The sequence below is a fragment of the Temnothorax americanus genome, unplaced genomic scaffold (genome assembly GCF_048541705.1).
Source record: "Temnothorax americanus isolate GAGA-0224 unplaced genomic scaffold, ASM4854170v1 Scaffold19, whole genome shotgun sequence".
Classification (NCBI taxonomy): Eukaryota; Metazoa; Arthropoda; class Insecta; order Hymenoptera; family Formicidae; genus Temnothorax; species Temnothorax americanus.
Genome location: NW_027509329.1, coordinates 4033863 through 4050688, shown reverse-complemented (window position 1 = coordinate 4050688; position 16826 = coordinate 4033863). Strand labels below are relative to the sequence as shown.

The following is a 16826-nucleotide window of genomic DNA, read 5'->3' as shown; positions in this document are numbered from 1 at the left end:
TCAATGCACGTGTTAAAATAGTTTGTTTGGGGTTTAACAATATATCGCGTTCGTAAATAATAGAAAATCAGGGCCGCTGCTATAAAGGTGCCTATAACTGGGCCGTTTACCTTATAGGTGGGCTTGACTCGTAGCCTGGATGCCGATCGTTAACTGTTTGACCCAATTCCGAGGGCTATAACGCCGCGCAATATGTACAATAACGCGGCAACAATTCAATTCTCGTTCGCGTAAGAGACTAAGAAATCTACTGGCGCAACAAAGAGACGCTGACAAAGCCGGAAGATACTATATCCTTCGTCTTTGCTCAAGAAAATTGATTAAAATGCTTAATTCGTTATGGCACTTGAACTTTAAACGTAAAACTGATAGGATAAAAGGATATAACACGTACATCACAAATATCCGTTTTAAAATGCACTTTTATCCGCACTTTTGTGGACAAGAAAGAAGCGATTTATATATATATATATATATATATATATATATATATATATAAAAGATACTAAAAAATACAGTATTAATTTCAGTGATATTGATACATTGAGTGTCCAAATTAATCAAAAGATTTGATAACATTTATTAATTTTTAAGTTAATGACGCAAACTTTTCATCGCGATATTATTTCACAAAAATGTAACGTTCTGAGATAATTGAGTTGCCGACAGCAATGTTACGATAAAAACGATACTTTTATCGGTCGTGTTGCGTACACAAGATTGCATTGGCAACGATGTCGCCGTTATTATTATACATATACATATACGATAGCGCGCATTGCGACGATCGCGTGCAAAACGTTGTTTTGATGCCGAAACCAGCAGGGTCAGCAGGTCGTTCTCGATATTTCGCGTGGCTCTCATCGTGGGTTATTCGGCCGTTGTGCGCATCACGCATTCTTGCGGGTTTATCACTATCCGTAATAGGCGGGCGAAGGAGATTGCCGTTTTCGTTTGTGGTCAGTGGCTCGCGAGCCGTTTGTTCGTCACATCATAAAAAGCAGTCTGTGAAGGCGCGACGATTCACGCGAATAGAGGAGCTCGTAAAGAGGCGCTTCCAACCACGCGCCATGCAGTCCTTTATGGATCAGTTAAGTTTTCATGCTTCATCGTCGTCGTTTCCTGCGAGAATAATAACCCTCGGGCATTGCGTACGTACGTACGTACCTATAACGCCGATATTACCGGTGGAAGCGTGATAAGCGCCGTCGCGCGCACGAAAGATTAAAAATACAATACATAATTACGCGACTGGCCCGGCCAATTCGCTTCGCGCGATTTTCTCGCGCCATCAAATGCGAGGATCGTTTGAAGTGATCCCTTTGAAAAATCGAAGACAAATATCTTGAAAGGAAAAATTTCTGTTGTATACCTGCTTCCCGTTGAATTCCAAATATTTTTCCAAGCGTTTTCTTCCACTTGTTGGTATCCCTCCACCTGTAACAATATTTACAATTTTAACGAATTTATTTTTTAATTTCTTTATTTAATTGCTTATAATTTGTCAACTACATCATATAATTATACTAATAGTTTCATTCTTTTTACATAAGAACGGAAATATAATGATGAGCTTTTGCAATTGATGGTTTCATCAGTTATTGTGTCATCAAAATAATATGAACATCTTGGATTACAACTAAAATAGATTTCTGTCGTTTTAAACAATTTTAGAAACAAACTCTAATCTGACATTGAAAGAAATTTTCATGTTAAAGAATCCGAACAGTTTTATCGCGGTGCGTGTAGATATTAGGGGTTGAAGAGTTTATCAAATCTTAATATGTATATTTATATTAAACAGACAGAATGATTCAGATATTATTTGCACCTTATCGTCGCGATTCGCGATCGTGAGCGACGCGAATCGCTCCTCAATTCGAATAAATTATTGTCTTATCGCGAAATTCCAGCGAGACCCGAGACGGCAACGGGCAGCCGCAAAACAACACCGTCATCATTGAACCCAGGCTAACACACGACGTTGTCATTGCGCCTCGCATTGCGCATTACAATAGGCGCTGCGTTATGCAAGCCGGTCACGTGTGTCGCACGCTACAGCTCTAAGACCTTCGGGGCTCACGCATGCATACATGTGCTGGCGCCAAGGCGGCACGAGGACACAAATCTGCGATTCTCCCAGACGGAATTATTGTCACGTGTTCGAGTAAAAGACACGTTTACTGTCGATTGTTGCGGAATTTCGTTGCGGCGCGCGTTCCTATACCCTTTAACAGAGAGAGAGAGAGAGAGAGAGAGAGAGAGAGAGAGAGAGAGAGAGAGAGAGAGAGAGAGAGAGAGAGAAACGCTCATATACAGCTCAGCAAAACGTATAAAAAAGCAGCATTATACTATATAAAATTTTAAGTAACGGAGAGAAGATTTGTTCCCTCTCTCTCATTTTTAATAAAATTAAATTTGCTAGAATAATAAAATTAAATTCCTTGGAATAGACTTAAGACGACCTTGAAATATTATAAGAACTGACTATGAATACCGGCCATAGTTCAGTCATTATATTTGAAATAACGTTGGCCCAGAACTTTATTTCTTCTTGTTTCACGAAATTGATTCTAGCGGAAAGATGAGATTTTGGAGTTGGTCCTGCATTGCAGAATTGTGTTCAATTATATTTAAAGACATATTCATAAATTTAAATAATATTTTATATTTGAACATGCAGGCGGGTATTTCGGACATTTGCGACAAACTTAAAAGGGTGCTAGATCTCGGTAAATTGAACAATTTTTGTTAAGTAACCCGTATTTAGTGATGTCCCCTTAAGACGCTATAGACATCGATCGTTTTTAGTCTTGTTGAACACTATTTGATTTCTGGTTAAATTAGAATAAGAAAAAATCATACGTTTTTTTATTTTATTTTATATTATTTTATTACAACAAATGTTCAAAATGGCGATCTACAACCTGAATATTAGCATTGCATCTATAACGGTGCATTGACTGACGCACTCTCTGGAAAATTCTAGGAGTATAATATCATATCACATGCGTTCATTATCTTATCGATAAGCTCATTTTGGGTATCGACAGGGATCGCGTACACTAAACTTTTAACATGCCTCCATAAGAAAGAACCCAAAGGCACGTCAAGTCCGGCCAACGCGCTAGCCAGACAAGCGACCCGTTTCTTCCTATTCACCTGTCACCGAAGATATTGGTGAGGTGAGGTGTTAGCGCACTTGGAGACTGAAATGAGGTGGCGCACCATCGTGTTGCAACCACATTTCTCGTTTGATATTAAGCAAATGTCCGGAAACACGCTGTATATTAGATTTTTAGTATCAAATATAATTTAAGCAACAAGCCAAATTATCTTTTGCGGGTGGCGCAAATAATAATTATTATTCACATTCCATTTAGGATTATTACATTTATATCATAAGCAACCTTTTTTATAATATATTACAATTTATGTGACTCTCCTTGAACGTTCGCTGAATAGAGATTGCATATTGCCGTAATACGTAGCCGCGCTATTAGTATGCAGCAAAAATGAACCGCATCCCCCACCGAGGCGAAAGGGAGAAATTAGTTTTATCCACGTCAGGGGCATCTGATATACACGGCACGCAGCGTTACCTACCGGAAGCAGAGGAGGAAACGTGGAGGACGGGGCGTCGGGGCGTCGGGGCGTAGTGTAAAGCCCCCCGGGGGCAACAATTGTGCATTCATCGGGGCGAGGGGCTCTAATTAAAACGCATTGTTTATATTCTTTGCAGGAAGCTCCTCGCGCTGTTCCTTCGCCCTCACCCTCCTCTCTCCGTCGTCGTTTCCGAGTCACCTCTTCTTCCTTCCCTCCCTCCCCCCTCTCGCCGTACTTGAGTTCCCAGGGGTTCTCTTACAGAAACTTTCCGGTAACTCGTTAAAGATAATGCGGAACGAAAGTCTGGTTAGGCGTCTACCTGATCCCCTTTCAAACTCTTACCGTAAACAATCGATCGATTCCACTTGCATTCTCACAAACGTTCTTTAGCCGGTCGATCCGCGCGACTTTCCCTTCTATTAGATATTCTCTCGTATTGAAGAGGCGGAAGAGAATTCCCCCGAATGCGGGAAAGACGTTACCTCTCGTTTTATTGACTTTTATCAAGTTAACATCTCCGTTCTCCGAATTTTCGGTATAATTGATAGAATATTGGCTCTCCCCCTTCCACACGCCGAAGAGTTATATATTAGTTTCCGATACGTTTCAAAGAGAATTCTGCAAGTTTCCATTCCGTGGTAAGAACAGATACTTACGGGATATACGATGTGTTCCGAAGCGTGGAACCTTTAACAGTCGACGTACCAGTTCAGACTTTTCGCGTAAATCTGCTTTTAACGCGTCTGCAACCGTCAAATCAATACCTCGATAGCCGCACGATCCCTAACAGGATATAAGCTCCGCGGAGCGGAAGCGCCATCGATTCCGCGTCGTTCTTCCGTTCTTGGTGTATCGGCATTCGCGGAGACAAAGGTAGCCGCCAATTACCGCAAAATAGGATGCAGGTGACGGCTGTGAATTACGTGCGCGCGCGCGTGAATAGAAAAAGGTAGTATACATGTGTGGGGAAATGTCAAGGGCCGCGCGAGATCGAGGAACGTGCGAAAGGCGCGAAAGGACAAAAGGACGAGGGGAAAGAGAGAAGGCGAGAGCGGGAGAGCGCTTTTACGGGTAGGAATCGAATTTGCCGAGGACCTTCATTTTGTCCTGTGTAACTCCTGCGGGCATGTCGTGCGCAGACTGCTGAGGTAGTCGGAGAGAAAGAGAGAAACAGAGAGAAGAGAAAGAGAGAAAGAGAGAGAGAGAGAGAGAGAGAGGGAGAGAGCCATTGCGCCAATCTTTCGTTCGCCCCGGAGGAAAATTACACCCCGATACAAATCGTAATTGCATGTAAAACGAGCCTGCCGTACGAGAGATACGACCGGTCATATTTCACATCGCGCGCGGCAGTTAGCACCACCGACGAACATTACCACCGGCGTGCACTTTCGTAGGCGAGCGTTCGCTGTTATTCGCATACTGTACGCGAGAAGAAACGCTCATACGAAACTGATGTTTCATGAGAAATTCGGCGCGTGAGAACAGTTGTATGTGTATAACGCGCGCGGACCCGAGGAATGTCCAGAAATCAACCGACGTGGCGTATTTGTTTTTGTCGCATTAAAATTTTTAGTAATATGACGTTCGGCCTGTACAGCTTTTACGGTAGTTATTTTTAATCGGTTATATTTTTATCGTGAAAATACTTCCCTGGTCTTCGATAAGATAACCGCCGAATCTAAATTAGTTGAAATAAAATTTGATTACACAATGATTTAATATTTATACATTAATAATGATTTATAGAGAGAATTATTTAATATTTAAATAACGGTATGATTTATGCATGACCAAACATCCTGTAATCACAAATATTCATGAGTTAATAGAGGCCCGAGTTGTGTAATAACTAAAGATTAAATTAACTCCTTTTGTACGATTTTCGCGGACAGAGAGAGATTGAATAATTTTTATTTCGCCGAAGAGATACATAATTCAAAGTAATTACGATGGAAACGAAGAAACATTAATTTATCCGAGTAAAATTCCATGTTTCGGGGGACCGTTCTGCAATAATAACCGATGTGCTATTCCAAGAAATTAATTAGCTTTTAAAATGTACTCCAGTCGTGAAACTTTCCGCATCCAATTACAGGCAGGCAGGTACGACCACGCTTGATACCGCCAAAACGCACTTTCGCAAACAGTAGTCACAGAAAACGGGTATAGTCGTACACATACTGGGACTCTTGAATTTCGCGATAAACGTTTTGCGCGCGATAGAGGAGAGAAAGAGAAGAGCGAGGGAGAAGGATTTATCCGCTATCTACATAGAAATGCATATACATATGTAGACATAAGAGAGAGAGGAAAAAAAGAGAGAGAGTACACGGGCTTCTCTAATAAAACTGGCGCGGCGTCTCCTCGCATACTTTCATCCCGCTTTTTCACCAACGGCCGCCGTTCTTTTCGCAGGTCCGTTCTCCCTCCCTTCGTTTCCTCCTCTCCCGTAAGGGCTTACAAACTACCTCTCGTTTCCCTTTTCCTCACGCGCGCGCGCGTCGTCTCTCTATTCCGCGCCGTTCTGTTTTTAAGTCCCCGGAGGGGAGCTATCGTGTTAACAAGCATATTTTACATTTCATTGCAGCCACTTAACGCGCTAACCGCCGACATCGCTTCCAACAACGCGCCCGGCATCGCGTGGCATTTCGCGCGCGACACGTGCAGGCGGTCTCAATTAGAGAATACGATACGACGTAATTGGGGCCTAATTATTTCAAACGGCCGTCCGTCACGGTCCGGCGGCGTTAGCGTCAGCTCGGTTTGCAATTATAATATAAAATTAGGTGATTTCGGATACGCGGGCTGCGCCGATTAAATGACTCTATTCCGAGCACGCGTAATTTAACGGGTTACGGATCGCCTAAAAAAAATTGGATAATTATTTGCGAATTGGATAATATGCGCGAGAGAGAAACGCGCGATTATACTCTCTACGCGATACGTTTAGCTAATACATTTGTTTCAATTATATTATAGAAATATATAATCAGTTAAATAATTGGCACTACGTGTTTGGCATTAGCTTCATTTAATTTACATTCATGGATATTGCGTTACTTTTTGATACATTTGCTCAGCAGTGAAAACATGTATACTCTTGCGCTAACCTATCTCTTTTTTCTCATTGTATTTGTATATCGACGATAATTTACATTAATGTGTATTGTTATTGAATAACAATATTCTAACACACGAAGACGAAACGGGGGGCAATAATATATTTATTAAATTTTCGATTTCCGTTTTACACAAACAATCCTGGAATTTAATTTACAGTCGTGTGCTTCGATATCGAAAGAACAAAAAAGCTGCTTTGTAATAATTGTATTGCAATTTTGGTGTAAGAGCCAATAATCATATTTATTCTGTACACATGTTACACACATACAAGTTATTCATGATGTGTATTTGCTCGAAGAGCACTTTAATGTGACTATTTTCCAATCCACTATAATTAATGCATGCGCAGGCGGTGCGCGCGATTCGTGTGTTCGTTGTGTATCCCACACAGCGAAAATGTATCCGTTATATAAAAGCACTATTGCAATTAGTTTTAATCTCGTTTCAGCATTCGGTATCCGTCGATAGTTTGTGTAGCTCGCAATTATGCACCGACCGGGAATGCAAAGCGAGAACGCGTTGCGGAGTAAACGCCTCATTAAAATGTTATTTTGGCCGAAAATCATGGCGTTTCACTTAATTATGTCGGTGGGCCCGGTGCCCAGCGCAGCGTGTGTTACGTACACACCAACGTTGGAAAAAATTACGCGCGCATTTGCGAGGTGCAAGGTAGATATTTGCAATGGAGAAACATAATCTCAAAAGAGGTTATTAATAAAAATTTTCAGAGCCGACAAATTATGCGCTAACAAATAGCGTACACGCGCAAATGTAGCTTTCACTTACTCCTGAATACTCGATAACGTCTTTTTCGCGTGGCACGGGACGCGTGGGGCGTAAAATTCACGCACATTACAGCGGTAATTAACTTTGCGGATGCAGAAGCTGTCATTTAGAAACGCGTCCTTCAGTTTCCCCGCGAAATCTAAAACACTGGCCAAACTGCACATCGGGACCCACATTATGCGCATGAATATTTATGCACAAAGCCGGTCGCGCTGCGTGGAAGAAAAGGTACAAACACATAAATATTTATATCAAGCCGCTCGACGCGCGATTTCTTCGCTAAAATTGCTATACGCGGCGTACTCTCTGTCCTTAATTGCTTAATCCGCTTTCTGTATTAAATCCCGCTGCTGTAATTTATGCGCGCGTTATATTACTGCAACGGCAGGAGGACGCCGCTTAAATGTTTAACGTTAATATATACGTTAAAGCCGAGAATTGCTCGCTCCTGACGCGTCATACAAACGCAGTTTTATGCACTCGCGATGTAATTTTGTAAAAAAAAAAGAAAAAAAACTACGTACGTGTAATACGTACAAAAAAATAATACATTTTTCAAACTGCGCGCGGCACTGAAACGTGCGCTTAACGACAAAAAGTTCAAATCGTCTTGATCCGCGACAGTTTATCCAATTTATATCAATTTCCACTTGCGTTTTTCATGCTCTTTCGTAGCTAAAATTGGGCAGCAATAACGATTCGGTGCATGATATGGGCCGAATATACTGACATTTGCATGCCCAAAATATCATTGTACAATGATCCGTGATCGACGCCCACGCCGATGGAAACGGGTGGCGTGGAATAACGCGGAGACACGGATAGCAGAAAACGCCGATGGGTCAACGACCAGGCAAGGGGGTGTAGATATGTGTTCAGAGAGTTGAGCCGTAATATCAAACTCCCGCAACACATCGAGAGATGACACCCACGCAGAAGAGGCATAGGTTACACACAAGAACCACTGAGAATGAGCTTAAAGCGGAAACTTACGCTTTAGGTGAAATCTATGAGCCGCGTAGCGCGGGTGCTCTAGCGTAGAAACACGTTCCTACACCTCCAAGATCGTGGCAAAACAGTTTCAGTTCGCGCGAAATAAAGCGCGTATAACCGCATAGTAAACATGTCGCGACAATATTATACTTTACATTTTTTAATTTTATGGCGCGTCTTTTGATTAAAAAAAATAGATAAATGTTTTTTTTTATTTACACAATTTAGGATAACTATTTCCTGCAGACTAGGCATACAGGTTGACATGCATAAAAGCAAATGCTTTTAACAGTGGGTAGAAGCAAAGCGTGTAGTTTAAAATAAGGGCGAAAGTATGTACGTCCCACGTTTCGTATGAGTAATCTTGCTTTTACTGCGAAACATGTTCTTTACATTTTTGCAACGTTTGTTTGCAAACGTGCTTTGCAATCACTTACAAATTTTATATTCTTTGACTTATATGATATAAGCATCAAGAAATCTAATTGCGTACATACACATTACACATACAGAATGTACAATTTATTTACTCTTTAAAAGTCGAGGAGTAAAATATCACTCGAAACGAGTGAAATGCAAGTGCAACGAAAAGTGAAAATTGAGCATTTTGAGTGATTCGTCACTCTATAAGAAAGAATAAAATCGCACTTTATTTGAGGGTAGTAGATCAGTGTTCATAGGAGTGAATTATGTCACTCTACAATTTTGAGTGGAAACTTTTACTCTGTCAGAGTCATCTATCAGTCGATCTTTAGTGAGTCACTATAGCTTTAGTAGAGAGAGACCGTATCGGAGTTCTAAAATTTTGAGTGAAAAATTCACTCTTATCTTATGAGTGCACGCAATTACTCAAATTAGAGTGCACAATCCTTTCTTTTGAAGTGACTATCGCAATCACTCTACTATATTAGTAACAAAACAAGTCTATAAGATTTAGAGAGTAAATAAATCTATGCCGTTATATTCTCTCGAAATATGAGAAATACAATTATTCAACATAACAAACTATGACACGAAAGTTTATTAGAGTTGGTAGAATCGTCACCCTAACTTTGCTAATTAAATGCTGTCGTGTAATCACGGGTAACATGAATAAAGTAAATCAGAGCAAATGATATATAGATAATTGAAATATTGAACGTTGTTAACACAATACAGCTGTCGAGAAGAAATATTTTTTTTACCGCATTGCAGAAAAAAATATTCGAGGTTTAGTAATGATTTGTGGCTGGTTGCCCATATTAAAGATCAAATTATGGAGCGGCGGCAGGAGGGGGGGAGGGGCGGCTGAAGAAGCCGGTGGTCGGCGAGCTCGGAATACGACAGCATCGCATCGTTTGATTCTCGCGGAGGAAAACCAAAGCCCTTCACGTATTTGCCAAACGTGCCGCCGGCATACGAATGCGGCCACCGCGCGGCTTCTGCCTACTATACACCGATGATGCTCTTCTCTTCTCCTCGCCTCACCGCCGCGCGCCATTCGTCCTGCGCGCGCTTGCGGTGCGCGCGTGTTTCTCACACATGCACACGCACACATACACACGTGTATGCGCGCCTATCGAGACGAGACACGCACGGCTATCCGGACGCCCCGGACGGCAGTCGCTCTCGCGCGGTTTATCCACAGTCAATAAAGGCGACCTGTCAGCATGAATACCAAAAGCGGGGTAGATAGGTAGGTCCAATACTCCAATGTGACGCTCTCGCCGCGATGCCGGAGCTCCCCCGCGCGCGCCAACCCTTCGGAGCCAGAGAGACACCGGAAGGGGTGCGCGCTGGCTGTTGCGAGATTTACCGAGGTCCGTACATCATACGCACGTGCGTGCTCCAGTGGTATCGTAAATACCGAGATAGAGGCTATATATTCGTGTGCGTGTGTGTGCGCGTGAGATTACGAACGTGTGTGGGAATGCGCTGCGCGGCCATATTCACGGCTCGCGCGAGTAGATTCCATGTGACTCACTGTGCCGAACGTTATACGTTGCCAGAAACGGCGAGAGTGTTCAGGATCTGCAGTGTAGGATCTCTTGGGCTCCCATAATAAAATTTAACCGAGAACAGCTATCGCGAGGTATCCTTGATTAATAAAAATATATATCAGTGAAGAAGAATGTAATGATTTCGATAAGGCGTAAAGCGTATTTTCGCGAGATTGAATACGCTGCGATTAAAATGTAATAAAGTAGAAATTATATAATATAAGTGCGCGAGTTTTATACTCTGAGTTGTACGCTTGAAAATATAGTTATTAAAATGTACGATAATTATGAATAATGTAGGAAAATTATGAGTGACTGTCTGAGAGAGGAATGTAATTTCACATTGAAATTTTGATATGCGCTATACAATGCACACAATTAGATTACAATTCCAGCGCGAATCAAACACTTCAGTATGTAATGATATAATATTAATGTGAATTACACACCGTTTAAATAACTATAATAGCCGGGATCGTCAATATATCACGCTGGTATTTATCATTATCCCCCATGAAATTCTACAGAATACTAATTATCTATCAGAGGTTATTAATTCACTTACTTCCACTCTCGATACGCTCGCAATCTCATTTTGCGCTCGATGCTGCTAAGCATATGTCGATTACGATTAAAAAGAAAAATGCGAAGCTTTTCATATACGTATACGTGTATTTACGAGAAATTGACGCTACACGTGCGAGACATGTCTACCGGAAAGATAAAAGGAGAGACCGTTGACCGCCGTCAAAGGCGAGACGTATGTTCTAGCTCTCTGTCGCGAGCCCTTATCTCTAGCCTAGGACTTTGAAAGATAAAGAAAACCGTTTCAATTTCCCTAATGCTCGCGCAGTCTCGCTTCCACGTTTCATCCGATCCTCTTCTTTCTTCCTCCTCCACATCGTCAACCCCCCCTCCCGTCACTTCGCTTTATTTGTCTTCCGCTTGCCTGTTTTTGCCCTGTCCCTTCTCCCAGTGGAAGCTTTTCCACTTCCGCGTCGCCGTTTCCGCGGCTTTTCCGCTCTCTCGTCTTTCCCTTCTCCCTCCCGCAGTTGGTGCGCCTCCGCGTGTTCGCGTCCGCGACTCACTCCGGCTCGTCTCAATCTGACGTAAACCTGCGGTCGACCCCATCCAACCTGAGGGACGAGAGAACCTTCTTCGGATAATCCGCGCGCGAGTCCGTAGTTTCCGGATAACACGACAAAGGGTAGAAACAGCTTACCGCGATCCTCGAGCCTCGGGATCGGACTGAATAGCGTCGGGATAGGACTTCTTCACAAATCACGACGCGATTGTTCACTAGATTAATGTTGGCTGTAAATAAACGGTTTGTCCAAATCCGAGTGATGCGTCAAAATAGTAGATATAACATTCAGGCCCTAGTATTAAAGTACGTGGAACTCTAAATTCGTTAGATTTTGGCTACGAGAAATGTACAATACCGGTCAGAAGTATTGCATCGCTTATATGGAAAGGAAAGTCGTTATTTTTTAGTGAAAGACGTACATGAATGTCATAAAATTTTATTTTAGTACTATTATTTGATGCTTTGATAAGAATCCTTTGAGAAAAAGAACTGAGATCTAAATGATTTAATAAACGTTGAGCCTCTTACTTAAATCTAAAAAAAACTTATTTACAGATGGATAATGAGAAATTTCTTGATTTAATTTAACTTTATAACTTCGCAGTATGATTGATGACGTCTTGACAATTATCTTAAATCCTTAGACGATATCTCGCTAAAACGCAGTCGTGTTAATTCGAGAATACCGTGTAATTTCGGAATACGCCATAGATAAAGTCGATAGACAGATAAACGAGCTACGCGTCTTAATACGATCCGAATAATTAATCGTCGTAAATCTTTAAGGCAGGAATGTTAAATGACTATTGTTTCCCCCCTCGTAGCGCGAATCCACACCTAACTCGTTTTCAATTTCTGTTATCTCATTTTGGAAACTGGTGAGCTTCCGAAATAAATCTTTCACTCTATTGTCCGATAATTGTTTTAAGATCAACGCATGCAAACTCGATCGTTGCGATTTAAGGCCGCGCAAGAACCTTGCGCATTTACATACCTCGCGATCACGTGTTCGCATGACGTTCTTGGAGCTCGCACAAAATCCCGTAATGTAATTTCTGTAATTAAGCGTAATTGATCGCGTTCTCTAATCGTGACAAGGGCACCAGAACGAATGTGTATCCTAATCCTTCAATCTGTTCTCATTTAGCGTGCGTCTGCCTGTAAAGTCTCTCCTCGCACTGCGAGGTACTTTCGATTACGCGGAAAGCAAGAGGATACTTCCAATTACCTATAAAATGCAAATTGACGCGATAATTCTTGAGATTTCCTTTTTTTCTTTCATGATGTGATCCTTAGCAAGGGCGATCAATAAATTTTTTCAGGAATGTACTGTTTGCGGAAGATTGGGCACTTCCCCGTAAATACAGGCAGATCTTCTTTGACGGGAGGATTGCGAGTGTAGGGTATACTTTGGGACACTAAGCTCGGCTAATGAAACGAATATATCATCGTGGCCGTGTGGCCAAATCCGTTTCTACTATTACTACACACGCCATTACGTTCCTGACGCCGTGCGTTAAGCGTCCCATTTAACCCTCGTCTAAGCTCCCCGCTAAAGCGCACTTATGTAACGCGTTTGCAATTGAATCCCAACCAAGTTACATAAATCCGTAAAATTGTGAACCTTGAAGCTAATAAGTTGGCCCTCTCTTGTTTAAAATCGCGGTGACGCTCGCTTGCACCCAGACCGAGTTGCATTCTGACAATGAAAAGCAATTAAAAAGTTTGTAATGAGTGCCGTTGTTCACGTGATTATAAAGTGGGAAGAAATTAAGTAGAGAATCGAAAATATCGTTTACTTGGACAACTGACTTTTATTTTCAATAACAGTCCATGTTATACTTTTATTCAAGAATTTAAAACACATATAAATGACGATATTTTTTTAATTTTATGCTAACTCTTTGCGATTATAATCCGGGAAATAAAAATTATTTTATACATCTCGATTATGACTCTTTATGTCTCGTCCGGATGGAAACTATGTAGTCGTGCCCCTGCACGCGTATCAACAACAGTATTCAAAGCTCTGCCAAAAAGCAAAAGAGGAGGCCGCCTCCCGCGGCCGCGCGCGCCGCGCGCCCGCCGCGCGCGCCTCGCCTCTTTTGCCAACCGTACGATAATTATCGTACTCGTACTATAATTTCACTACATGTACGATGTACGATAGTAAGTAACTATCGTACATCGTACACTAAAAATGCAATAATTTAGGGTATATTTGTAGGGGAGAGTGGGCTCCCTTGAGCCACGGGGTCCAATGTGACAGTGCGAGTTTTCTGTATTAACGTTCTGCAAAATAGTGACGGTGGGTATGAAAACTTTCGTTTTCAAAACATATAACTTCCATCAAAAAATTATGTCGAAATAAGCATATATACCTTAGTTAAAGGCAGATATGTAATTGGAGCCTTGCAGAGTAAATTTTTACTTGTCATAACTTTTTGATATGTATGAATTTCTAAGGATTCTACAGTTAAAAAAAAATCCATAAGACGTTCGTCGGGATCTAGGTTCAATACCAAAGTGCGTACAAAAACGTTTAATTGTTTTGTATCTGAAATATTTATGATAAATAATACCAATGTTCAGTGGGGTCCAATGTGACGCAGGTTGATGGGATCCTCTGTGCCACGCTTACAAAACTACGCTTATTTTCTCTTTTTTTCACCTTTTAGTTACAGATCACATGTAATCGAGTCGCTGTGAGGCTTTGTTTTCAGTTTTCAATTAGATCTCTTCTATGTGTCACAGAATACCCTACCTTTTACATTACATGTCACAGTGTACTCTACGCTATGGCTCAATCGACCCCACGCTTTTGGTCCACTGTGAAAAACGCAGCATTTCGAAATATCATTATTTTTGCAAAATATTTCTGAAAATTTACTTCTTAAATCATTTACAAACAAAGTTTATTATATTAAACATCGAATAGTCTCATTTATATTATAATAAAGTTATTAAAAATCATTTTTAATGTGATTTGAAAAAACGTGGTTCAAGGGTGCCCACTCTCCCCTACTTATTTTTTTAATTTCTTGAGTTAATATCGGTGGCAATGGCCGCGTTCAGCAGACACAACTGTTGAGTCTCGTCTATTATCAACACTGCGTTGATTGATTGTTTCTAAAAGTAAGAACCAATCACGTTTTTACGTTCGACTGCTACTGAGAATGGTCTGCACTCTGCAGTCAGTTCAGGTGTAGAGAATGGTTGCTACGTCGCTACGTGTGGCCAGTGCAGAGTGCAGGCTACTCTGGCTACTCGTCACTCGCTACTCGCTACGGATACGTGTGTGGATACGTGAGACTTGAGAAGGAGAACACTGTTTGTCGATTGGCCATTTCGAATTGCATTTATCGTGCAATTTCATCGTGGATGCAATCTCGTCGCATGTGATAATCTTCTCCTTACATTTCGCCGTTTTTCGCGACACGTTGAACCTGAAACGGACATCGAGTGCGACGTCGAATCGAAATTCGAAATCATCGAATTGCGTCCATCGATTTGCGTGGCACGGCCCGAGCTCATGTGGAGAGAAAAAAAGGTAAATATTTCAGTGCGGTGGAATTCCTGGGATCAGAATGGGTACGTTCAGCCGATACTCCGCTAGCCTAGCAATCGTGAGCAGTCGCTCGTTTTCGCTCGTTTTCTCTCTTTTGACCCAATGGATTAAAAGGAGAGGAAACGAGCGAAAACGAGCGACTGGTCACGATTGCTAGGCTAGCGGAATAAAGGAGAAAATTCTTCGTGATTTACGCTCGCGTAAACGTAGTAACAGTACAAGATGGATGCCAAAATAATGCACAACTAACTCGTTTCGTTTTTATGTTAAAAAGAGAAAGGAGATTTATTTGATGCGGTCAGCAGAAGAACATTGTGCGCATAAAGATGGCTGAAGCAACTGAAGAGTTTGATGATAATTCCGATTCCGAATATTCCGATTCTGAAAATACTCCTCCAAAGAAAGGGGTTAAAATTAAGAAACCAGGCAAGAAGAAACACCGACCACAAAAATTTCGGGAAGAATGATTGCGTAAAGATGAATTTAAATTTTGGTTACGTCCCATCAAGAACAATTTATATAAATGTTATTGCATATTGTGCAACGTGGAATTTACTGCAGAGTTAACTGTGATAAAAAACCACAAGGAAAGTGTAAAACACAGAGAAAGAGTAAAAACCAAAGATAGTGTAAAAAAGAGTGTCGTGGAGAAATTCTTTAACACAGACACTTTACAATTGCAAACAAAAGAAGCGGAAGTTTTAATTTGTGCCTATTTTGCAACTCATAATCATTCTTTTCTATCAATAGAACATTTGGGAGAAATATTCAAAAAGGCTTTCAAGGACTTGAAAATTGCTAAAAATATGCAATTAAAAAGAACAAAAGCTACTTCAATAGTTACAAATGTTATTGGAGAATATGAAAAAACAACAGAGTTGAGTATTTAAAATCAGTTAAGTTTAGCATATTAGTCGATGAAACAACTGATATCTCTACTAATAAAACGATGTGCATATTAGTAGTAAGATATTATAATAGCAATACAGAACGAATTGTAAGTTCTTTTTTTGAGCTATTAGAAGTTCATAAGTTTTCAACCAAATCTACAGCAAAAAATTTATCTAAAATAATTATTTTGGCATTTGAGAATCGAAATATCCCGTTAGATAATATAATAGGTTTTGGATCTGATGGTTGTAACACAATTATGGGTAAACACAACTCAGTTGCTAGTCGATTTAAAGAACAATGTCCTGGAATAATAGTAATGCCATGTATATGCCATTCGTTTGCATTATGTGCCAATAAAGCATGCAAAAAAAACTTCCTTGTACTTGTGAAGATTTAGCCAGAAATACATATAATTTTTTTTATAAGTAAGCATTTTTTATTCTTTACATTTTTTATTCTTACATTTAATTATTCAACTAATTGTTAATAATTTTATTTTCCAGAATTGTTCAAAAAGAATGAGCGAATATCAACAGTTTCAGAAATTTTGCGATGTAGAAGTACACAAACTACTTCATCCATCTCAGACACGATGGTTGTCCTTAACGGCAGTGGTAAGAAGAATGATCGAACAATGGCCTGCATTAATTTTATTTTTTAATGAGAAATGGTTCCAAGAAAGATTAATTGCAGCAGAACAAATATTTAGAGCGTCAAACGATCCCTTTATAAAATTGTATTATTTTTTTTTGGAATGGATATTGCCCAAAATAACATCTATGAATGAACT

The 16826-nt window shown here is 40.7% G+C and overlaps 1 long non-coding RNA gene across 1 annotated transcript in view; it reads right to left on the bottom strand.

The window, feature by feature from the left end:
* Positions 1-16826, bottom strand: part of LOC143896632 (uncharacterized) — a 62849-nt gene that overhangs the window by 9822 nt on the left and 36201 nt on the right. Inside the window, exon 2 of the long non-coding RNA XR_013256717.1 lies at positions 1373-1437. This is a non-coding gene — a long non-coding RNA (uncharacterized LOC143896632). The remainder of the gene's footprint in view (positions 1-1372; positions 1438-16826) is intronic.